The following is a 25,167-nucleotide window of genomic DNA, read 5'->3' as shown; positions in this document are numbered from 1 at the left end:
GTGACCATGGGGGAAGTAAGAGTCCCTGATGCTATATTTCTGCAGGCATTGAAGGGTGGAATATGCCCGCATTTGAAGTCAGTGATTCAAATGGCATACCAATTGGAGATCCATACAATCAGATAGTCAATTGGGCGATGACAGCAGGCAACAAGTAGAGGAAAAGTACAGTTCCCCCCTTTGTTGTGGGCTACCACTAAAGCAGAGTGCGGGCAAGTTGAAATACCACCTATCCAGATACCTGGGCTAGTACATCCGCCTCAACCGCAGTACCCCACAAGACTGGGACAAGAGAGGCTGCCGAAAGGTCAGTGCAGTAAATAAAGGAATGAGAAATAGGTAAAGAAACTAACTAAACTATAAACTCACAATGAAGAAGCCAGTAAAGACACCAGATGGCTCATATAGATTGACCATCAACTATACAAGCCTGAACAAGTATGCAAATACGATTACCCCAACAGTGGCAGAATCCTGTGTTAGCAGTTAGATAGATTGGAAATGCAAGTCACTTAGCAGCAAGCAGTCAGAGATTGGGAGAGAGAGGAGATTGGGAGATAGAGGAAGAACAAACAGAAGCCATGCAGATTAAACTGGGAGATCAGATCATGGTTTGATTATTTCCCTAGGAGAGGCAGGGGGCTTCACTCTGAAATGGGAAGGACCTTATGAAGTAATGAGAACAGGTAATTATGGAGTTTTAGTAAATGAAGCCAACATAGGGAAATGGTGCCACCCTTCACAGATAAAAATATGTAATCACTAACTGTCAACTGGCAAAGCTTTGCGATTCCTCTTTCTGCCTTAACAGATGATACCTGATTGGAGCATGCTCAGTGGGGACCTTTGGCGTCAATACCATCACACTGCCTGGGTCGACCGACACCAGCAATGACACCTGGTAAAAACATTCAGAGAATAGTGTGATTTATTATACCAACTAGAAGGACTCCAGCACAAATGGAGAGTTAAGGATTGAACCATCCGAGAAAGGACATTGAACTCTGCCGGGTTTCCCTTTTCGATATCTAACTATGATGGATTTTGGGTGACAGATTGCAAGAGTAACAGCTCCTTGTACACCTCTCAGACGACCTGCCTAAGTTCTGTCCTCAACAGTATCAAAGGCTCCAGTTTGCAGGGTCAGCGTAGTGTGGTTGTCAAAGGACATAGCAGTTCACTTAAACGGTCACGAGCAGATAATCAAGCTAACATTAGGACAGGAAAGGAATTTAGGAAATTCAGGATGGATTCATATAATTATGCCATAGAGTATTGACAATGTGAGGAAGGGACAAAAATAATCTGATGTAGGCAAGATAATGGATCGAAGTGCACAGGGAAGTTGACATAACAGATTAGGATTGGGCAGTGATCTACCCCAGAAACCCAGACATGTAATGAAAATATGATATATTTACAGAATGACAGTTTAACCATAGAACCCTTACATATCAGAGTACTTCAGAAACCGGTGGATAGTTACCATTAAGTTCATAGAAATTCACTCATTGAATCCCTACAGTGTGTGGAAACAGCCTCTTTGGCCCAGCAAGTCCCCAACAACCCTCCTTAGAGTAACCCACTCAGACCCATTCCCCTAATCTATTACTTGACATTTTCCCTGATTAATGCACCTAATCTACACATCCTTGAACACTATGGGCAATTTAACATGGCCAGTTCACCAAACCCACACATTTTTGGACTGTGGGAGGAAACCCGAGCACCCAGAGGACAGTTGTCCGAAGCTGGAATCGAACCAGGATCCCTGGCTCTGTGAGGCAGCAGTGCTAACCACTGAGCCACCATGCCCCATCTTTGTTGTCATGCCCCATGATGTGCCAAATGTACTCGGGATAGTCTAAAGGTTCCAGAATACCCTAAATCATCCAAACCTCTGTTCTGTCACCACAATCTGACACATTTTAGTGGAACTGGCCATTGGACCCCAGGGACTCTCGAGCAGAGAAGTAAAAGAACGCAGATAATTGAAAGCTGTCAACAAGGAAGGCTACTTGAACTGGGACTCTTTTTGGATTTGCCCAACAGGTGTGATTTCTGAAAGCACCCACTGTGGACTTCACCACAGTGACAATTGTGACATCCAAAAGGACCAAATCCAACAATTGCATTATGTGTTCATAAATTAGCAAGTAAATGTTGCTACCTCAGCAGCACACTATACCAAAAGACACCTGTACTGCTCCCTTGAGGGACATTATCCGGTTATGACTAATCTGAAGGAACAAATCGCTGCTGGAGGGGAGACTATTGACCCAACCCTAAGCCCCCGCACCAGGATATCAAGGTAAAGGCAAATTTCACAGTATCTTCCACATTGGAGGCTGACCTAATGCAATTTCAGCAAGACCTTCTCCTACCCTCAACCCCCATCTACCATGACTGGCAATAATTATTAACTGAGGCTCAGGATGTGGAAAACTAGTGGATAATCATGATTCGGAGATGCCGGTGTTGGACTAGGGTGTACAAAGTTAAAAATCACAAAACACAGATAATTGAAAGCTGTCAACAAGGAAGGCTACTTGAACTGGGACTCTTTTTGGATTTGCCCAACAGATGTGATTTCTGAAAGCACCCACTGTGGACTTCACCACAGTGACAATTGTGACATCCAAAAGGACCAAATCCAACAATTGCATTATGTGTTCGTAAATTAGCAAGTAAATGTTGCTACCTCAGCAGCACACTATACCAAAAGACACCTGTTCTGCTCCCTTGAGGGACATTATGACTAACCTGAAGGAACAAATCTATAGACAACCACATGATGAAGGAGCAGTGCTGTAAAAGCTAGTGCTTCCAAATAAACCTGTTGGACTATAACCTGGTGTTGCATGATTTTTAACCAGTGAATAAAAGAAGGAATCCAGATTAAGGAGACCAAAGCCAAGGTTGAAGAATGGATCAAATGGTCTGAGCAGTTCTGGAACTGGGGACTAAAGGCTAATGCTGAAGATGTGTTGCTGGAAAAGCGCAGCAGGTCAGGCAGCATCCAAGGAGCAGGAGAATCGAGCATGAGCCCTTCTTCAGGAATGAGGAAAGTGTGCCAAGCAGGCTAAGATAAAAGGTAGGGAGAAGGGACTTGGGGGAGGGGCGTTGGAAATGCGATAGGTGGAAGGAGGTCAAGGTGAGCGTGATAAGGTGAGGGTGATAGGCCGGAGTGGGGGTCGGGGTGGAGAGGTCAGGAAGAGGATTGCAGGTTAGGAAGGTGGTGCTGAGTTCGAGGGTTGGGACTGAGACAAGGTGGGGGGAGGGGAAATGAGGAAACTGGAGAAATCTGAGTTCATCCCTTGTGGTTGGAGGTTTCCGAGGCGGAAGATGAGGCGCTCTTCCTCCAGCCGCCGTGTTGCTATGGCCTGGCGATGGAGGAGTCCAAGGACCTGCATGTCCTTGGTGGAGTGGGATGGGGAGTTGAAGTGTTGAGCCACGGGGTGGTTGGGTTGGTTGGTCCGGGTGTCCCAGAGGTGTTTTTTGAAAGGTTCCGCAAGTAGGCGGCCTGTCTCCCCAATATAGAGGAGGCCACCTCGGGTGCAGCAGATGCAGTAAATGATGTGTGTGGAGGTGCAGGTGAATTTGTGGCAGATATGGAAGGATCCTTTGGGCCTTGGAGGGATGTAAGGGGGGAGGTTAGATTAGATTACATTACAGTGTGGAAACAGGCCCTTCAGCCCAACAAGTCTACACCGACCCGCCAAAGCGCAACCCACCCATACCCCTACCCCTACATTTACCCCTTACCTAACACTACGGGCAAATTCACTTAACCTGCACATCTTTGGACTGTGGGAGGAAACCGGAGCACCCAGAGGAAACCCACGCAGACACGGGGAGAACGTGCAAACTCCACACAGTCAGTCGCCTGAGGCGGGAATTGAACCCGGGTCTCCAGCGCTGTGAGGCAGCAGTGCTAACCACTGTGCCACCGTGCCACCCACGGTGTGGGCGCAAGTTTTGCATTTCTTGCAGTTGCAGGGGAAGGTGCCAGGAGTGGAGGTTGGGTTGGTGGGGGGTGTGGACCTGATGAGGGAGTCATGGAGGGAGTGGTCTTTTTGGAACGCTGATAGGGGAGGGGAGGGAAATATATCCCTGGTGGTGGGGTCCGTTTGGAGGTGGCGGAAATGACGACGGATCATACGATGTATATGGAGGTTGGTAGTTGAGGACCAGTGGGGTTCTGTCCTAGTGGCAATTGGAGGGGCGGGGCTCAAGGGCGGAGGAGCGGGAGTGGAGGAGTTGCGGTGGAGGGCATCGTCGATCACGTCTGGGGGGAAATTGCGGTCTTAGAAGAAGGAGGCCATCTGGGTTGTCCGGTATTGAAACTGGTCCTCCTGGGACCAGATGCGGCAGAGACGAAGGAATTGGGAATATGGGATGGCGATTTTACAGGGGGCAGGGTGGGAGGAGGTGTAGTCTATGTAGCTGTGGGAGTTGGTCGATTTATAGTAAATGTCCGTGTTGATTCGGTCGCCCAAGATAGAAATGGAAAGGTCTAGGAAGGGGAGGGAGGAGCCTGAGACGGTCCAGGTGAATTTGAGGTCGTGGTGGAAGGTGTTAGTGAAGTGGATGAACTGTTCAACCTCCTCGTGGGAGCACGAGGCAGCGCCGATACAGTCATCGATGTAGTGGAGGAAAAGGTGGGGGGTGGTGCCAGTGTAGCTGCGGAAGCTGGACTGTTCCACATATCCTACGAAGAGGCAGGCACAGCTGGGGCCCATGCGGGTGCCCATGGCTACTCCTTTGGTTTGGAGGAAGTGGGAGGATTGGAAAGCCTTTTGACTAAAGGCTAATATCCACCCTTGAATCAGAATTATCTTTCACATCCTCGTCATGTCACAAGTGTTTGTTTTGATCATCCTTATCATTCTCGTCTACCATATGGAAAGAAAGTTGTCCCACACTGCATGCAGGCAAAAACTTCTCCCCTTAATTGACAAGGCAGGAATGAAGAAACCTGTATTCAGACTACGAGGAGAAAGTGAGGACTGCAGATGCTGGAGATCAGAGCTGAAAATGTGTTGCTGGAAAAGCGCAGCAGGTCAGGCAGCATCCAAGGAGCAGGAGAATCGACGTTTCAGGCATGAGCCCTTCTTCAGGACTGAGGAAAGTGTGTCCAGCAGGCTAAGATAAAAGGTAGGGAGGAGGGACTTGGGGGCAATAAATGGTGTGTGTGGAGGTGCAGGTGAATTTGAGGCGGATATGGAAGGATCCCTTGGGGCCTTGGAGGGAAGTAAGGGGAGAGGTGTGGGCTCAAGTTTTGCATTTCTAGCTGTTGCAGGGGAAGCTGCCGGGAGTGGAGGTTGGGTTGGTGGGGAGTGTGGACCTGACGAGGGAGTCACGGAGGGAGTGGTCTTTTCGGAACGCTGATAGGGGAGGGGAGGGAAATATATCCCTGTGGTGGGGTCCGTTTGGAGATGGCGGAAATGATGACAGATGATACGATGTATATGGATGTTGGTGGGGTGGTAGGTGAGGACCAGTAGGGTTCTGTCCTGGTGGTGATTGGAGGGGCGGGGCTCAAGGGCGGAGGAGCGGGAAGTGGAGGAGATGCGGTGGAGGGCATCGTCGATCACGTCTGGGGGGATATTGCGGTCTTAGAAGAAGGAGGCCATCTGGGTTGTATGGCATTGGAACTGGTCCTCCTGGGAGCAGATGCGGCGGAGATGAAGGAATTGGGAATATGGGATGGCGATTTTACAGGGGGCAGGGTGGGAGGAGGTGTAGTCTAGGTAGCTGTGGGAGTCGGTCGGTTTGTAGTAAATGTCCGTGTTGATTCGGTCGCCCAAGATAGAAATGGAGAGGTCTAGGAAGGGGAGGGAGGAGTCTGAGACGGTCCAGATAAATTTGAGGTCTACTGACTCCCTCCTTCGACTGACTGAACTGGTCCTCACCCTGAACAACTTCTCTTTCCAATCCTCCCACTTCCTCCAAACCAAAGGAGTAGCCCTGGGCACCCGCATGGGCCCCAGCTATGCCTGCCTCTTCGTAGGATATGTGGAACAGTCCATCTTCTGCAGCTACACTGGCACCACCCCCCACCTTTTCCTCCACTACATCGATGACTGTATCGGCGCTGCCTCGTGCTCCCACGAGGAGGTTGAACAGTTCATCCACTTCACTAACACCTTCCACCATGACCTCAAATTCACCTGGACCGTCTCAGACTCCTCCCTCCCCTTCCTAGACCTCTCCATTTCTATCTCAGGCGACCGAATCAACACGGACATTTACTATAAACTGACCAACTCCCACAGCTACCTAGACTACACCTCCTCCCACCCTGCCCCCTGTAAAAACGGCATCCCATATTCCCAATTCCTTCGTCTCCACCACATCTGCTCCCAGGAGGACCAGTTCCAATACCATACAACCCAGATGGCCTCCTTCTTCACGACCGCAATTTCCCCCCAGACGTGATCGACGATGCCCTCCACCGCATCTCCTCCACTTCCCGCTCCTCCGCCCTTGAGCCCCGCCCCTCCAATCGCCACCAGGACAGAACCCCACTGGTCCTCACCTACCACGCCACCAACCTCCATATACATCGTATCATCCGTCGTCATTTCCGCCACCTCCAAACGGACCCCACCACCAGGGATATATTTCCCTCCCCTCCCCTATCAGCATTCCAAAAAGACCACTCCCTCCGTGACTCCCTCGTCAGGTCCACACCCCCCCACCAACCCAACCTCCACTCCTGGCACCTTCCCCTGCAACTGCAAGAAATGCAAAACTTGCGCCCACACCTCCCCCCCCGCACTTCCCTCCAAGGCCCCAAGGGATCCTTCCATATCCGCCACAAATTCACCTGCACCTCCACACACATCATTTATTGCCTCCAAGTCCCTCCTCCCTACCTTTTATCTTAGCCTGCTGGACACACTTTCCTCATTCCTGAAGAAGGGCTCATGCCCGAAACGTCGATTCTCCTGCTCCTTGGATGCTGCCTGACCTGCTGCGCTTTTCCAGCAACACATTTTCAGCTGTATTCAGACTACCCCCCACCCCAACAGCGAGGAAGTATCAGATTGGTCTCATGGTAATATGGGTTGGTCATGGACCAGAAGATGGGACTGTAGAAGAGGAATGAGGAGTGTGATTTAACCAAATCAGAAATTAAAAATGTACTTAATAAAAGCAGAAGGCGTAGTAAACTGATTACCACAGCTGGGTCCTGAGATTTCATTCTTTATTGCCAGTTTACTCATTCATTCATTCAACTTCACAGAAGCGCTTTTTTGATAGTAACTATCTTAAAGGGGACAGCGGCCTTACTCATTAATATTGATCCTGTGTGGTTGGAGGGTTGGTTCCAAGGCTGAAGATAAGGCGTACTTCCTCCAGATGTTGGGTGGTTAGAATTTGGCGGTGGAAGAGGTCCAGGACTTGCATGTCCTTAGCGGGGTGCAAGTTGGCGGATGTTCCGCAAGTTGGCGTCCTTCCACCCAATGTCTGGGGGAAGAACGCCTCATCTTCCGCCTTGGCACCCTCCAACCACACAGGATCAATATCAATTTCACCAGTTTCTTCATCTCCCCTCTCCCCACCTTATCCCAGATCCAGCCCTTCAATTCGGCACCGCCCTCTTGAACTGTCCTCCCTATCCATCTTCCTTATCACCTATCTACTCCACCTTTCACTCCAACCTATCAGCAGCACCCCCCCCCCCCACCTTCATTTACCTACCGCATTCCCAGCTACCTTCCCCCATTCCCACACCCCTCCGTATTTATCTCTCAGCTCCCTTGAGCCCTCCCACATTCCTGATGAAGAGCTTATGCTTGAAACTTTGACTCTCCTGCTCCCAGTTGTTGCCTGACTGGCTGTGCTTTTCCAGACAGAGAAAGCATTATACCCTTTAAATTGAAATACAATGTGTTACATTTACATTCCAAAGATGTGTAGGTTAGGTGGATTGGCAATGCTAAATTGCCCCAGGGTGCCCAGGGTTGTGTAGGCTAGGTAGATTAGCCTGGGGTAATGGGGGTACAGGGATAGGGTGGGGGAATGGATATGGGGTGGGGTGCTCTTTAGAAGGTTGGAACAGACTTGATGAGCTGAATGACCTCTATTTGCACTGTAGATTCCATACTGAATTTCAGTATTATTAAATGCAGTCATTGTATAAATATAAAAAGGTAATTTCTTAATTATATTGCCTCCTGCTGACAGCAGTTCACAGAATCCCTAAGGTGCAGGAAGAGGCCATTTAGCCCATCAAATCTGCACCGACCCTCCAAACAGGGATACAGGGATATCACCACATCCCTGTATGAGGTTTTTACCATAGCTAGCTCACACATCCCTGAACACTATGGGAAATTTAGCATGGCCAATCACCTAACCTGTGCATCTTTGGATTGTGGAAGGGAACTGGAGCACTCGGAGGAAATTCACACAGACACAGGGAGAATGTGCAAACTCCACACAGACAGTTGCCAGAGGCTGGATTCAAACCTAGGTCCCTGGTGCTACGTGGCAGCAGTGCTGACCACAATGCCGCCCCAACTCATCCTGTTTTTTTTGATACTCCTGATCATTCTGGACCATTCCTCTTAATGACCCACTGATCCATTGTCCCTGTCACTCACTGACACAAGGACTCATTGCCTTGGCTTCAGTAGGCACTGCATCAGCCAAGATGCTCATCAATGGGACAGCAGGCTATGTGGGGTAAGGATTATCAGGGCCAGTGGGAAAGGGAGATGTGGTTGGCGAGGGCAAAGGGGAATGTTGCTTCAGGGGCTGCCATTACCACATGAGGCACCTCTGTAATCCATAGAGTATCTAATCAGGAAGGATCCGATGAGTGTGCACAAAGATCACCACAGCATCCCTCCACATGGGAGAGAGCTCTGACCCCCATCCCAAACACCAATGACATTGGCAGCAGCAGCAGGAAAATATCCCTCATTGGCTATTTGTGTGACATAATTAGTCTCGGGCTGTCTGCCACCTTCCCTGCAGCTGGCAAAATGCCATGATGCTGGCTGGTTACAGAAACTCCCTACACCCGCGGCCTCCTGAGTTTTCAGACCACCCTGCTTGTTTCCTATGCTGAGACTACAAACGTGATAAAATTCAATCCCTTGCCTGTGTCATCAAAGTGAAACATTCATTTCATATTTTATCATTTTCTCCAATACGTTTGTACATACAGTCACTGGCCTTCCTGTTCCTGGGAACCTTTAAAATTGCATAATTTAGTTTATATTGTCTCATTCTGAAGAATAAGTTACATGACGTCACATTTCTGTTTTGAATAACATCAGCTCTGTGCCTGTTCACTTTACCAGTCCATATCCTCTCGTGCCTGTTCATAACCTTCTCATTGTTTACATGAGAACACAAGATTAAGGAACAAGACCCAACACCCTTCGAAACTCTTTATCATTCATCAAGATCACGGTCTGCTTCAATTTTTCTGATCTGCTCCCTTAACCATTAACTCCTTTACATATCCAAAAATCCATCATCCCCTCATCAATATATTCAATGATCGAGTATACACAGTTCTCTGAGGTAGAGAATTCCAGAGATTTACAGCCCATTGAGTGAAGAAATGTCTTCTTATTTTAGTCCTAACTAGCCAACTCTCATTCTGAGACTATAACCCCAACCAGGGGAACTATCCTGTCCCTTAGGAATTTTATGTTTCAATAGGTCAGCTCACAATATTCTAAACTCCAGGAAAAACAGGCTTAGTTTGAATAATTTCCCCTTTTAAGACAGTCCCTTCATCCCAGGATGCTATCTAATGAACCTTTGTTGCACTCTTTCTGCACGATTATGTCCTTTCTTAGATTAGGAGACTAACACTGATATGGTCTCCTAATGTGGACTTCTGGATTGACTGTTTAATTTCAATAGATTTCTTTAGATATTTTCTAACCAATCTGGTCAGAGATACTATAAGGCATCTCTGCAGCAAGTGGAACTTGCACCTGAGCCTCCTATCCTGAACAAAAGTTAACGAACTGCTGCAATTTTTGTATATGTTAGTTCATATGATACATAGCAAAGTGAATCTGGTTCTTGTTGAGATAGCTATCTTGTAATCCTCCTGTGGCAGTCAGCAAGAGAAGTGATGGCCCTCCTCTCTAGCATCCCATCCACCAGTTCCCTGTCCATGAAGCATAGAGGGAACTTTACTTCCTGAGTGAGCTTTACAACCTGGGACATTTCTTCAGATCAAGCATCACAGAGGGAGGGCCCAGTCCCTGGCTTGCAGTGTACAAAGTGGTTTGCAGCTGGACCTCAAACATAGTGCCAGCTGGATGAGAATCCCAGCAGCGGTGAGCATTTTCACCTCTTTTGCCCAGTGATTCCAAATGGGAGCCCAACTACAGGGAAAAGTGAAATATTGTGTAAAATAATTCACAGTAAGCCATGGCAGAGCAGGATCCATGAATCTCCCTTGACAAAACCCTCATGGAAAATGAGAAAACTCAGCCCCCAGTTCATTTCCAGTTACAATCAACCAACCCAAAAATAACCTGTTTATTCCTCCTCCTTGTCCATTAACAATATTTCGTCAATGATCAAACTTTACCCCCAATCCACAAGATCTCATTTTATGCAAGAACTTGTGCCACACCTTCATCCTTTTGGAAAGCTATAGTTTGGATTGTCTTTCTGGACCAGAGAGTTTGCATGACATTGTGGAAAGAAGATTTTGTAATGAAAAGATCTTCACATTATGCAGTACCAACCCTCTCATTTTCTGGGGTGAACTATTTTAATGTTAAAAATCACACAACACCAGGTTATAGTCCAACAGGTTTAATTGGAAGCACACTAGCTTTCGGAGCGACACTCCTTCATCAGGACGCTCCTAGACAATCACCTGATGAAGGAGCGTCGCTCCGAAAGCTAGTGTGCTTCCAATTAAACCTGTTGGACTATAACCTGGTGTTGTGTGATTTTTAACTTTGTACACCCCAGTCCAACACCGGCACCTCCGAATCATATTTTAATGTTAGCAGTGTAAATGCAGTGGAGATTAAAGTGAACCACTATCTTAGTGAAACTAACTGCAGAGCATCTCAAATTATCCAGCAATTTGGAAATCATGGCATATTTCTTCCTCAAAACAAGTTTCTGGGTTTTTATGCACTAATAGTGGTTATATTAAATTCATTATTAATTTGCTTGTAACTTTTGCACCAATAATTATTTCAGTATTTCACTTCACATACAGGTTACACCATATGGGACAAGGAATGGCTACAGGATTATTTGGTTATCTCTCTCAAAGATCCAGCAAAGGTCTGATGAACTGAACAATGGCTCTTTTTATTAAATAAATAAAGATTTGCATCCATTAAAGATCTTTCACAAACTCTCAATATCCCAAAGTGTTTTACAGCTACTGGAGCATGTTTGAAATGTAGTCACTGTTCTCGAAATTCAGTGTCCTTGTTATGTTCTGAATCATTCTGTGAGGAGCCATTTGCATGGTCATGTTTGCTGTCAGGTTAGAGGCAGGTTAGTCAGGAGAAACGCAAAAATGAAAAGTTGGCACGGGGACACGCAACACCATTAGGCTGACAGCTACTCTGCTATTCCACACATGCTGCTACTGGAGGGCATCTCCTCACACAAACCACTGAAGTGTTTGAACACAGAACCACAGGCATCTGTGAATTCGCAGAAACCTTCATGTACTGCCTTCACTGCCATGGCTGATGGTTCACTGGTTGTTTGCACTGCAGTCTGCCTTTGACATGTGGAGCGGAAATTTCACTTACACAGGCCATTGACACAGTAAGGAGAATTGTACTAAATGTTCATACTGTTCCTGTGGAGATTTGGGATCCAATCTCTATGGTACGGTCATGGTTAACGTCAGCTCACTTAGCCATGGAGGAGAAATTCTGGGAGCGCTGGGGGTAGGAATTTCTAGCTGTAAATAAGCAGCTATTCTTGATTTCATTTGAGCCTTTTTATTAAAATTAGCAATAGGACCAAAATAAAGTCTTATTTTAAAAACTTAATTTTCATTGCTTTTATTTGAATATCAGTCCAGAAAGGAAGAACTAGATTCTCCAAAGTCAATTCTTATTTTAACATAGGAAACGCAGTGAACATCAGGGTCCACAATGTGCTAATGACTAGTTTTTTCTATTGATATTATTTGAGAAGAAATAGTGGCCAGGAAATGGGAGATCTCTCCTGTTCTTCTTCGAAATAGCATTAAATATCTTTTACGTCCATCTTACAGGGCTGACAGAGCCTCAGATTAAAAATTCAGATAGTAGGTCTGACAATGCAGTGCTCACTCAACATTGCACTGGAGTATCACTGTCAGAATGAGGCTTGAGTCCTCAATCTTCTTACTTTCAGAATAAAGGAACGCTCTGCTCCACTTTCTGGCGATCTCATTCCATATGTGATCTCATTCCTCTAAGATCGCACTCCTCTAAGATCTCACTCCTCTAAGACCTCACTCCTCTGAGATCTCACTCCTCCAAAGTGCAAGAGGGTGTCAATTCAAGGCTTCATTGACAAGAGCCCATAGTGTAGAAAGGAAATACTAACAGCTACTAATTATGCCATCAATGATGACCTGGAAGGAGATTATCCTCCTCTTGTAAAATATAGCAGACTCTGGGAAATAGAGAAAAGAACTGGAAGGCATTAAGCTTTCAAAAAATTCCTTTGACTGCACTATGGAGTGATATGCTGCAGATGAATATTTCTACTATTCTGGAATCTTCAATTCAAGTTGAACCACAATGGGAAGCAGAGATCAGATGCTTTTCCATGGATGGGGAAGACTGATGCTGGAAGACTTGATCCCAGGCAACTTGCCTGATGGGCAGTTTAAAATGAACTTGACACAGGCCTTGGAGCTCATTATGAATCCATGGTCCTATGCTCGGTTTTTGATTGGCTGTTTCATTTTCTCGAAATTAAATAGGCGCCTTGAGCATATGGGTGACATGGGTAACCGGCAGTAACAGCTATGATTGAGCTCACACGTTAGTGAGCGTGGAGCAAGGCAAACACAGGCACAATGTTGTCACTGGCTCGCAATGCTGGAATTCACAACCTCTTTGTTTTCATTATTCACATGGGTGTCGCTGGCATTTGCTATATGTCCTTAATTGACCTTTAATGAAATGGTTTCCTGTGCCATAAGGGATATGTTAAGAGTCAACCATATTGATGTGGATTGGGATTAAAATATAGGGCAGACTGGGCAAAGATGGCAGATTTTTTACCCTAAAGGGCTATACAAACCAGATAGGTTTTTAGGACAATCGATAACAATTTCTTAATAATAATAGTTTACAGCAAAGGCTATTGGCCCAGTAGTAGCACTAATGACTTGTGCTCCAGAGCTTGTTGCTCTTCCAGTACAGCAGAAAACATGCCCAGGTACATCCTGTACACAAAACAGAAATACAAATCAAATCCGACAAATTATGTCCCATGTTTCTCCTGTCGGTAATCAGTGAAGTGATGGAAGGTGTCATCAACAGTGCTGTCAAGCAGCAACTGCTCAACAGTGATCTGCTCAGTGAAGCCCAGTCTGGGTTCCGCCAGGGCCACACAGCTCCTGACCTCATTACAGTCTTGGTTCAAACATGGACAAAAAAGCTGAATTCCAGAGGGGAGGGGAGAGGGACAGCCCTTGACATCATGGCTCCATTTGACTGAGTGTGGCATCAAAGAGCTCCAGTAAAACTGCAATCAATGGGTATCGGGGCAAACTCTCCGCAGGTTGGAGTCATACCTGGCACATAGCAAGATGGTTGTGGGTGTTGGAGGTCAGTCATCTCAGCTCCAGAAGATCTCTGCAGAATTGCCTCAGGGTAGTGTCCTAGACCCAATCAACCACAGCTGCTTCATCAATTAGCTTCCCTCCATCGTAAGGTCAGAAGTGTTGTTGTTCACCCTTGATTGTACAATATTCAGTACCATTCACAGCTCCTCGGCTACTGAAATAGTCCACATTCAAATGCAATGAGAATATCAAGGGTTGGGCTGACAAATAGCAAGTAATATTCACCCCATACAAATGCCAGGCAATTACCATCACCGATAAGAGACAACGTAATCAAAGCCCCTCAACATTGAATGGAGTTACCATCATGGAACCCTCCATTATTAACATCCTGGAAGTTACCATTAACCAGAAATTCAACTGGACCCATCCTATTAACACAGTGGCTGCAAGACTAGGTCAGAGGCTCGGAATCAGGAGCGCATAACTCACCTCCTGACTCCCCAAGGCCTGCCCATTATCTACAAGACACAAGTCAGGAATGAGATGGAATACTCTCCATTTGCCTGGATTGGTGCAGCTCCAATAACACTCAAAAAGCTTGACACCATCCCGGACAAAGCAACCTACTTTATTGTCACCACATCCACAAACATCCACTCCCTTCACTGCCAATGCTCAGTAGCAGCAGTGTGTACTATCTACAAGATGCACTGCAAAAATTCACCAAGACAGCATCATCCAAATGCATGATCACTTCCATCTCGACAGACAAAGGAAGTAGATACACAGGAACATCACCACCTTCAGGTTCCCCTCCAAACTACTCACCATCCTGATTTGGAAATATGTTGCTATTCCTTCAGTGGCGTTGGGTTAAAATCCTGGAATTTCCTCATTAGGGGCATTGTTGGTCAACCTATGGCACATGGACTGCAATAGTTCAAAAAGGCAGCTCATTCCCACCTTCTCAAGAACAACTAGTGATGGGCAGTAAATGCTGGGCCCAGCCAGTGATGCCATGTCCCATTTGAGAATGAAAAGGGAATAAGAAAACCTTAATGGTCCATGTTACTGTGATTAGCTTTCAGTTCCAGATTTTTAGTAGTTGAATTTCAATTCTATCTGTTGTCCTGGTAGGATTTGAACCCACACCACGGTTATTAATCTAGGCCACTAGTTTTCTAATTATCACTACACCAGCTCATCTCCAAAACAAATAAACCATCTCTCACTGAACAGCACTGAAGAAACATCTTTGCCACACGGACTACAGTGGTTCAAGACCCAAGAGACGAAGGGATGTGCAATAAATCCAGACCATTTCAGCTTCACCCAAATCCTGAGAATGAATTTTTCTTAAGCTCCCACACTTGAGATTCTGTATGATATGGGCAAGCTAGCTCTCTCCTAAAATTACTTGCATTTTTTATTTGGGTACACGTGTCTTTTTCTGGGTATAGGTTTGAGCAAAAATCCCCAGTACTTAAAATACTGAACAAAACCCTGGTAAAAGGTAAAGGAGACAGCTGATCTGTGGAAAATACACAAACACAACTCATGGAATGGAGGTGGCTGTCTGGAATCATTGTTCAGCCTGGAATTCCAATTTACGCCTCCTCTCTAGAAAGACAATCAATCAAAACCAACAGACCCTAGCTGGAGACTGCTTTTACACCTCAGGCTACACAATGTAGACAGTATGGGGCAACAGAGATACAGTCTGTTCTGTTTATCACGATGGTTCTGTTCCTGTGTGATCCTGCGTTATAGGAAAATCACATAATAACAGCATTGTTTAAATCAATGGGACCAAAATTGTGTTATAGCCAATACAGTTAAGAAAAGTTTGCACTCTACAAGTAATAGTCTAAATTCTTCAATCTTGTTATAGCTAATTCACACTGAAGAAACATGCCTTATAGCTGAACTGATTGTACTGGACATTCAACCTTGATTAAAACACATTCACACACACGGAAAGCCAATGAACTTCAGAGAAGAACATCAAGAGCTCGATGAAGAATACCAATTTCAGGGGAGATAACGGGGCCCACAGTCCATATAACTGCCAGCCTGGCCTCACTTGAGGAGAGCCTTTTTCAACAACAAGCTCCTGCGTGATCTGCTTCTCCAGAGGCTTCCACCCCCAACAAGCAGCTTTCGAAGAGAAGCTAAATCGAGGGGCTGAGCCGAGGAACTGATTCAAGAAGCCAAACCATTGTCAGAACAAAGGACATCCAGGAAGTGGGAAGCCAACGCTATCTGAACAACTGCTTCCCACTTCCTTGATGTTCTTCTCTGAAGTTCATTGGCTTTCCGTGTGTGTGAATGTGTTTTAAGCAAGGTTGAATGTCCAGTACAATCAGTTCAGCTATAAGGCATGTTTCTTCAGTGTGAATTAGCTATAACGGGCTTGTTTCAAACCAAACGAATCAAAAGCAAGAACTTCAGCATACTTCAAAACATTAGTAAGCCCCCGAGACCCCAAAGTTCCGACTTAGCTAGCAGGGAGGAGAAGGCAAGTGGTGACAGTGCATTGGGACCCCAAGGATAGGAAATCTATTTTTTAAAAGTGTCTGAAATTAAACACTGTTGCTTCCTGTGGGTCAGTGGGATAGTGTTCTTAGAGTGCCTCTGGATTAGTAAAAGCCCTGTATTCCTGATGAAGGGCTTTTGCCCGAAATGTTGATTTTCCTGCTCCTCGGATGCTGCCTGAACTGCTGTGCTCTTCCAGCACCACTAATCCAGAATCTGGTTTCCAGCATCTGCAGTCATTGTTTTTACCTTCTTAGAGTGGTTACCTAGTTACTAGTGTATTGTTCACCTGTGTCTTGATTGTATCAATTTTCCTGTTTTATTGCATTATTTGTCTTCTTGTGTCATAATTATCTTTAATATTTTAAATAAATGTGGAGATTCTTTTGCCCTGGATCACCTGTGTGCTCCCTCTTCATTTCACATTCCCTAAATAAAGTCCAGTGTCCAGAACCAGGGAGCTGGGGGTGATTCACACAGCTTAAAGATCAGAAAATAATTGATTGCAAACCAAACCCAACAGGGGGCTACTGGTATTCCACACAAGATAAAAATATTGCAGATGCTGGAAATTTGCAATAATGATATACAATGCTGGAAACAGTCAGCATTGAAATCTGAGGACAGAGTAATTGAGTTACTGCACCAAATTTTCAAATGATGGTGAAGTTGTGATCTGAGGGAGGCACAATTTGAAAATTACTCTGCCAGTGTTTGTTCCGGGTTCTCACAGCACTCAGGATGTCTTTGGAATTTTCAAAGTGCTGGCAGAGGAACTGGGGAGAGTTGAGGAATCCACTCACCCCCAATTAACGCCTCATTCAGCTGCTTCACAAACTAGCGAACTACAAGTCAAGAATGTAATTTTTAAACGGGTGTGTATTGGTGTATATCTGTTACTTTCACCAAAAGACCAAAGAAGCCACTGGCAGTAAAGTTTATCAGGCTCCCATGTTACCTTGATTCAGTCTGCTCGCCATCAAACATAAGAATTTATCCTTTGGGTCTTCTGATGAGATGCTTGCTTTCTTCAGAAAAACAGAAGCAGGTCCCAAAATGGCTGTTGCCTACCTTTGCAGGCAGCACCAGGCTGATAGCTCCTGCTTCCCTGGACCTGGTCAATGCCACAAATTGACACTGAACTCACCTCCTGCTCAATGACAGTATTTGCATTCCAGACTAGCCTTACATGAGCATTTGAGGCATCAGTTCAGAATCCAGAATTCATCCAACCATCAGTTTCCTGTCAGCACTTTAAACTCAATGATTTAAATTTGTGATTGTTCTTCATCATCATCTCTTTTCTCTCTCCACTGCACTGCTGTACACTTGCATATTCTGGTTTAATCCCTTCACTATACCAGTCTCGCCCAGTTAAATTGCAGTCTGGTTTACCCAAACAAATTTAACAAGTCCCAATCAAATCCACAATAAAACCACAAATAAAAATAAATAAAAACAAATAAAACCATTGTGTGGAATCAATTTAAATTAGCCCACAACGGAACACCTGATCAGTGGAATATTTACTGAGCTGATTGTAAAAATATTGCATATTGCAGACTTTAACATTTGACGGTTCATTTTCAGAATATTATTGATTACGTGGCAACTGATTGGATTTAAGACGACTCCATGAGAATAGTTCCAATCACAGGGAGGTTTCTTTATGGTTGTGATTGCAAAAATCTGGTTTTCTTGTCACAGAAAGGCCAGAGGCAGTAACTACTGAATTCAGACGAATAAGGATTCTGGTGAAATTCTGGGATAAATCATTATTTAGTCTTGATGGCCACGCAACAGTTAAGTTGCAGCACATCAAAGATCAAGCCACTGTACAATTACAATTAAATGACCGAAATTCTATTTTAGTGAAAATGAGTTGTTTCTCAAAATTTGAAGATCGAAATCAACACAGAAATATGCAAGAGTTCCAATTATATTTATGTATTTGCACTGTCTTCCCTGATATACGCATTGAGTATCATTATGGCAATATAGATTTCCTATAGGTCAGCAGCAAGTTTCAAAGTCATGTAAACCAAGATCTTTCCAAATTTAATTGACAGCAACTGGCTTAACTCATTGCAACTAGGAAAATTGGGTTATTACGTATATGGGCTCCATACTCCGAAGGCTAAACTTAATGGCTGTAGTGTTGACCCCACCAATAATTAACAATTAATCCCAAACTGGTGTGCTTACGTGAGGTATGACTTGTCTTCTTAGCATACAAAACAATACTTTTCACTGTATTTTAGTACGTGACAAAAATAAATTAAATCAAATCAATCTAAAAATGTCACAAGTCCAGATATTCAGAAGAATACAGAGTGCTGGCAATTGTTTTTAATTAACCTCTTCAGACATGTTGTAGTACACTCTGGGGCGAGTGTGACATGAGCCCAAATGCAGATACATTACCCTTGCACCACAAGAGCTCTTGTCTAAGCATGTTTAAAATAATTGAAGTGAAAATGTTTGCTATGGACCCGTGGTGTCCAAACAGGAGAATCTGTTCCATTGTAAAGCACAAGTTCCTAACAAGAAAATAAGAGGGCAATTTTACAATTTGTAAATATGGGCAATGCAATGCTTATTGAAACATTAAAAGAACAGAACTTTGCCTTTTGAATCAGGCCATATCATTACATATGGGCTCCATATGTAATGGTTTTCCTGGCTCAATGAGGGGTGCCATGGTGGCTCAGTGGTTAGCACTGCTGCCTCACAGCGCCAGGGACCCAGGCTCAATTCCAGCCTTGGGCAACTAACTATGTGGAGTTTGCACATTCTCCTGTGTCTGTGGGGGTTACCTCCAGGTGCTCTTGTTTCCTCCCACAATCCAAAGATGTGCATGCCAGGTGAATTGCTATGCTAAATTACTCATAGTGTTAGGTACATTAGTCAGGGGTAAATGTAGGGGAATTGGTCTGGGCTGGGTAACTCTCCGGAGGGTCGGTGTGGACTTGTTGGGTCGAAGGGCTGTTTCTATGCTATAGGGAATCTGATCTAATTAGGGTCAGGATTTGATTTACAGACATAGTTAGAGCATCATAGTCTGCTTTGAGTGCGAAACAATCACCTGGTAGGATTTTGACTTGGATCAATCAATTAGTAGCCAAGGATGAGCTCAATGTCTGCTGTGAGAAAATGAGGATGGCAGATGCTGGCGATCATAGACAAAAAGTGTGGCATTAGAAAAGCACAGCAGGTCAGGCAGCATCCAAGGAGCAGGAGAGTCGACGTTTCGGGCATAAGCTTTTCATCAAGAATGTGGGTGGGGGAAGGAGCTGAGAGAGAAACAGGGGGGGCATGGGACTGGGGGTAAGATAGCTTGGAAGGTGAAAGGTAGATGCAGGTGGTGGGTGATGGTGATAGGTCAAAGCAGAGCGGTTCGGTGGGAAGGAAGATGGACAGGTAAGACATTTCAAAAGGGCAGTGCCGAGTTGGAAGGTTGGATCTGGGATGAGATGGGAGGAGGGCAGATGCGTAAACTGTTGAAATCCACATTGATCCTGTGTGGTTGGAGGGTCCCAAGGCGGAAGGTGAGGCGTTCTTCCTCTAGGATTTGGCAGCAGTGGAGGCCCAGGATTTGCATTTCCTTGGCGGACTGGGAGGGGAGTTAAAGTGGTCAGCCACAGGGCGGTGGGGTTGTTTGGTGCGTGTGTCCCAGAGGTGTTCTCTGAAACGTTCTGCGAGTTGGCGTCCTGTCTCCCCAACGCAGAGGAGACCACATCGAGAGCAACAGACACAGTAGATGAGATATTTAGATGGGCAGGAAAATCTCTGCCGAATGTGGAAGGATCCTTTGAGGCCCTGGATGGTGGTGAGGGGCAGGGAGGAATGGGCGCACGTTTTACACCTCTTGTGGTGGCAAAAGAAAGTGACGGGAGTGGAGGGTTATGTTGGTGGGGGGTGTAGACCTAACGAGGGAGTTACGGGGAATGGTCTCTGCAGAATGCTGATGGTGGTGATGAGGGAAATATATCGTTGATGGTGGGGTATGAATGTAGATAGTGGAAATGGCGGAGGATGATGTGGTATATTGGACATCGGTGGGGTGGAAGTTGAGGACCAGGGGTTCTGTCCTTGTTGCGATTGGAGGGGTAGTGTTCAAGGGCTGGACCAAGTTGGAGGGGAAATTGGGATTCTTGAAGTAGGAGGCCATCTGGGATGTTCTGGAGTGAAATTGCTCCTCCTGGGAGCAGATACGGCAGAGGTGGAGGATTTGGGAGTAAGGGATAGCATTTTTACAGGAGGGGGAGTGGGAGGAGGTGTAGTTCAAGTAGCTGTGGGAGTTAATGGGTTTGAAGTAGATATCCATGTTGAGTGGGTCACCGGAAATGGAGATGGAGAGGTTCAGGAAGGGGAGGGAGGTGTCCGAGATGGTCCAAGTGAACTTGAGGTCAGACTGGAAGGTGTTCATGAAGTTGATGAACTGTTCAACACCCTTATGGGAGCACGAGCTGATACAGTCATCGATGTAACGGAGGAACAGCTGGTGCATAGTGCCAGCGTAACTATGGAAGATGGACTATTACACGTATCTAACAAAGAGGCAGGCATAGCTGGGGCCCGTGCGGGTCCCCATGGCTACCTTTTTGGTCTGAAGGAAGTGGGAGGATTTGAAGGTGAAGTTGTTGACGGTGAGGACCAGTTCCACCAAGCGAATGTGTGTTGGTGGAGTGGTAATGCTTGGGTCGGCGGGAGAGGAATAAACGGAGGGCTTGGAGGCCTTTGTCATGGTGGGTGTACAGGGACTGGATGTCCATGGTGAAAATGAGGCATTGGGGGCCTGGGAAACGAAAGTCATGGAGGTGGTGGAGGGCATGGGTGGTGTCCTGAATGTAGGTGGGGAGCTCCTGGACCAAGGGGGTGATAGGTTCAGTTGGGCAGGAGCAGCTGGATGTAATGGGTCAATGGGCAGTCAGGTTTGTGAATTTTGGGTAAGAGGTAGAACTGGTCAGTGCGGGGTTCACGGACTATGAGGTTGGAAGCTGTGGATGGGATATCCCATGAGGTGATGAGGTTGTGGATGGTCTAGGAGCTGATGATTTGGTGATGGGAGGTGTGGTTGTGGTCAAGGGGGCAGTAGGAAGAGATGTCCATGAGTTGGCATTGTCAATGTCTACTATGGGCAGGACAACAGAACAATAGGACGCAACAACAGCCTTGAGTTCAAGTAGGATATAGAGAGACAGTATTACTTCTCACTTGCAGGGTATTGCACTGGAAACCATGTCCTGCTATTCCCTGAGACATCACAAACATTAAAAATTTATAAAAGTATGCAAAATTCTCCAATTTAGCCGTCTGTTAGACCCAAATTGACAGAAAGCACAGATCTCTAATCAATATGAATTATTGTTCCTTACAGAAAAATAGATTCTAACTACAGATAAACAATATTATTAAGCTGAAGAGGATTCAGAAGAGAGCTACCAGGATGTTTTTGAGAATAGAGGGCTTGAGTTTTAAGGAAAGGCTGGATAGGCTGGGATTTTTTTCACTGGACCATAGGAGGATGAGAGGTGAAGTTACAGAGGTTTATAAAATCAGGAGGAGTATAGATAAGGTGAATGGCAGGCGTCTTTTCCTGAGCATGGGGGATTTCAAGACTAGGGGGAATATTTTTAAAGTAAAAGATTTTAAAAAGACATGAAGGGCAACTATTTTGTACATAGAGTGGCTCATGCATGGAATGAACTTCCAGAGGAAGTGGTGGATATGGGTGCAGTTGCAACATTTGAAAGACACTTGGCGAAATACATGAATAAGAAATGTTTGGAGGGATATGAGCCAGGAGTGGGAAGGTGGGACTAGTTTAGTTTGGGATTACGGTCGGCATGGACTGGTTGGACTGAAGGGTCTGCTTCTGTGTTGTATGACTTTATGACACTCTAATTATGAACTGTCAACATATCATTCTACTGGTTAAAACTGTAATCCTATTATAAATACCCCCATGTAGTACACACAGGCATACTGATAGACGAGAGAAAGGGATGTGGGGAGTGGAGGGAAAGACTGGGAAGGTAGTGCATTGGTTCCTGTCCACAAGATTGATTGTCAAATCTGCTGCTCCTCACTGTTCCTTCTCCAGATAGTTCACTTGCTTGTAGGAGGCAAAAGGTGATGGCTTCTGGGTTAGAACATCGCTGACCTATTGGGTAGAAGCTCCAGATTACAGCAACTAAATGAGAGAAAAACAAATTGGCTTACTTCAGGCTTGGAATTTTTTTTTACTGTGGAGTAAAGGGTAACATCTTCTTTCCAGAGGTCTAATAGCTTCTGACCCCAAAGAAAATCACACCTACAAGCCACCTGGCAGCCAATCACATTATTAGTAGCAGGCTGAAGATCTTTGTTGTTGATAATGGATGACCATGCCCGAGACCAATCAGCTACTTATCGCTGGCCAAATCTCCATTCATATACACTGCTTGGCTTCATTTAACTTGGAAACAAACATCACTCCACTGCTTGAACACCCAGCAATGTAAACAAGCCTTACATGAGCATCAGAACTTATTTTTGAAAGTCATCCTTGGTTTTTAAAACATTTTTACATTTTCCCTTTCCCATTTCAGTCCACAAACAAAAATACAGCAAACTAAAAATACACGGTCTTTGCAAGAGGAATCTCCATCTTGGGGTACATCCTCAATGCATGTTGGAAGTTTTGAAACCTGAGCAGCCTGGCAGCATTGTGGCGGAAAATGCTGCTCAGGGCAGTGTCTGGCTGTGACCGGGCTAATGCAGGGGTGAGGCCTGGAATACAGGTTCCCCATTCCTCGGGGCCTTTAGTCGACCGTCTATGCCACATATGATCAGGTCATCATGCTCCCTCTCATTCTACTTCCAGAAAAATGGTCAAGGGACAGGATGTAGCCAGCACAATGGAACCACAACCGGCACCATGACTGCTGGCACCTGCATTTGCCATCAGCAAATCTCTAAAAGCCCTGCGCGCTGTGTTGAAATTTATCATGGAGATTTATCCTCTGCACACAATTATTGTCTGCACACAATTATGGGATTTTCAAAGTTTGTGAAAAGATTTGTAGCTTGGGTGCTCGTTGTTGTGGTTCTGTTTGCCGAGCTGAGAATTTGTGTTGCAGACATTTCGTCCCCTGTCTAAGTGACATCCTCAGTGCTTGGGAGCCTCCTGTGAAGCGCTTCTGTGATCTTTCTTCCGGCATTTGTAGTGGTTTGAAACTACCACTTCCGGTTGTCAGTTCCAGCTGTCCGTTGCAGTGGCCGGTATATTGATTGAATCTGTGGATGAGTGCCATGCCTCTAGGAATTCCCTGGCTGTTCTCTCCAGAGAACAAATCAGCGGCGCACCCATGGGCTCACCCATCTCTGGACTCATAGCAGAAGCAGTAATGCAAAGATTAGAACAAACAGTCTTACCGCAAATTCAACCCAAATTTTGAGTCAGATACATTGATGACACCTTTGTAATCATTTAAAAACACAGAAATAGAGAAAACACACCGGATCATCAACGCCACACTCACAGGAATCCGATTCACTAGAGAGGAAGCAAAGGACAACCAACTCCCATTCCTAGACGTGATGGTACAGAGAACACCGAACGGAGAATTCACCACAAAGGTATACAGGAAAGCCACACACACAGACCAAGTCCTGAACTACGAAAGCAACCACCCCAACACACACAAAAGGAGTTGCATCAAGACACTATTCAATTGGGTCACAACACACTGCAGTACACCAGAACTGCAAAAAGAGGAAGAGGAACACCTATACAATGTATTCGCCAAAAATGGATACCCCCCCCAATTTCATCAATAGATGCCTAAGGGAAAGACAACGGAATGAGGACATGCCACAACCCAAAGGACTAGCCACACTACCATACATCAAGAGCATTTCCGAACTGACAGCCAGACTGCTGCGACCACTAGGACTCATAACAGCACACAAACCAACAACAACTCTCAGACAACAACTCACCAGAACGAAGGACCCGATACCCAGCATGAGCAAAACCAATGTAGTGTACAAAATCCCATGCAAGGACTGCACAAAACACTACATAGGACAAACAGGAAGACAGCTAACGATCCGCATCCATGAACACCAACTAGCCACGAAATGACACGACCACCAACCCTAGTAGCCACACACGCAGATGACAAGCAACATGAATTCGACTGTGACAACACTACTATTATAGGACAAGCCAAACACCTACAGGCGAGAGACGCTAAGACAAGCCAGGAAATGGGAATCCTGTGCCAACCACCTAAGCGTCACATATGAACAACTCCGGTTCCTGCATGAATGCCGAAAGAATCGAATCCTTCCACCATGTGTCAGATACAGACCACCAATCAACAACCCACAGGCCAGGGACACAGCCAGACAGAACAGATTCAGGATGATCCAGGTAATGATTACAGACGCTCACAACAGACTTCACAAATACAGACAAGAAATTGCGTGCCAAAAATCGTTAATTTCAAAAACCACCAATCAGGAATTAACCCGAACCATAGAACAGGACATCAGCATAGGACAGAACAGGACCACACACCGCAAAAAAACGGCACTAGAAGAAAAAAATGTCCAAACTAACACACAACAGAGAGGACACCACAACATACAACTGGGTTAGAAACCTCTCCCACAGACAGCTTACAGACACGGAAAGAACAATACTGGCCAAGGGACTCAACTACAACCACAGGGACGCCAAGACAGCAGACTTCCTAGCAGCACTAGAATGCACACTCAGGAACAATGGACTGACAGAAGAGACCCAACAAACAGTGAGACAAAGTATCGTACCTCTGATAACAAGGAAAAGACAAACACATAACCTCAACACCAAGGAGAGG

The sequence above is a fragment of the Chiloscyllium plagiosum genome, unplaced genomic scaffold (assembly GCF_037043375.1).
Source record: "Chiloscyllium plagiosum isolate Xiang-an unplaced genomic scaffold, Cpla_swu_hap1 HiC_scaffold_37, whole genome shotgun sequence".
In the NCBI taxonomy this organism is placed as follows: Eukaryota; Metazoa; Chordata; class Chondrichthyes; order Orectolobiformes; family Hemiscylliidae; genus Chiloscyllium; species Chiloscyllium plagiosum.
The sequence above is the reverse complement of the archived record's forward strand: the minus strand, read 5'-3'. Positions refer to the sequence as shown.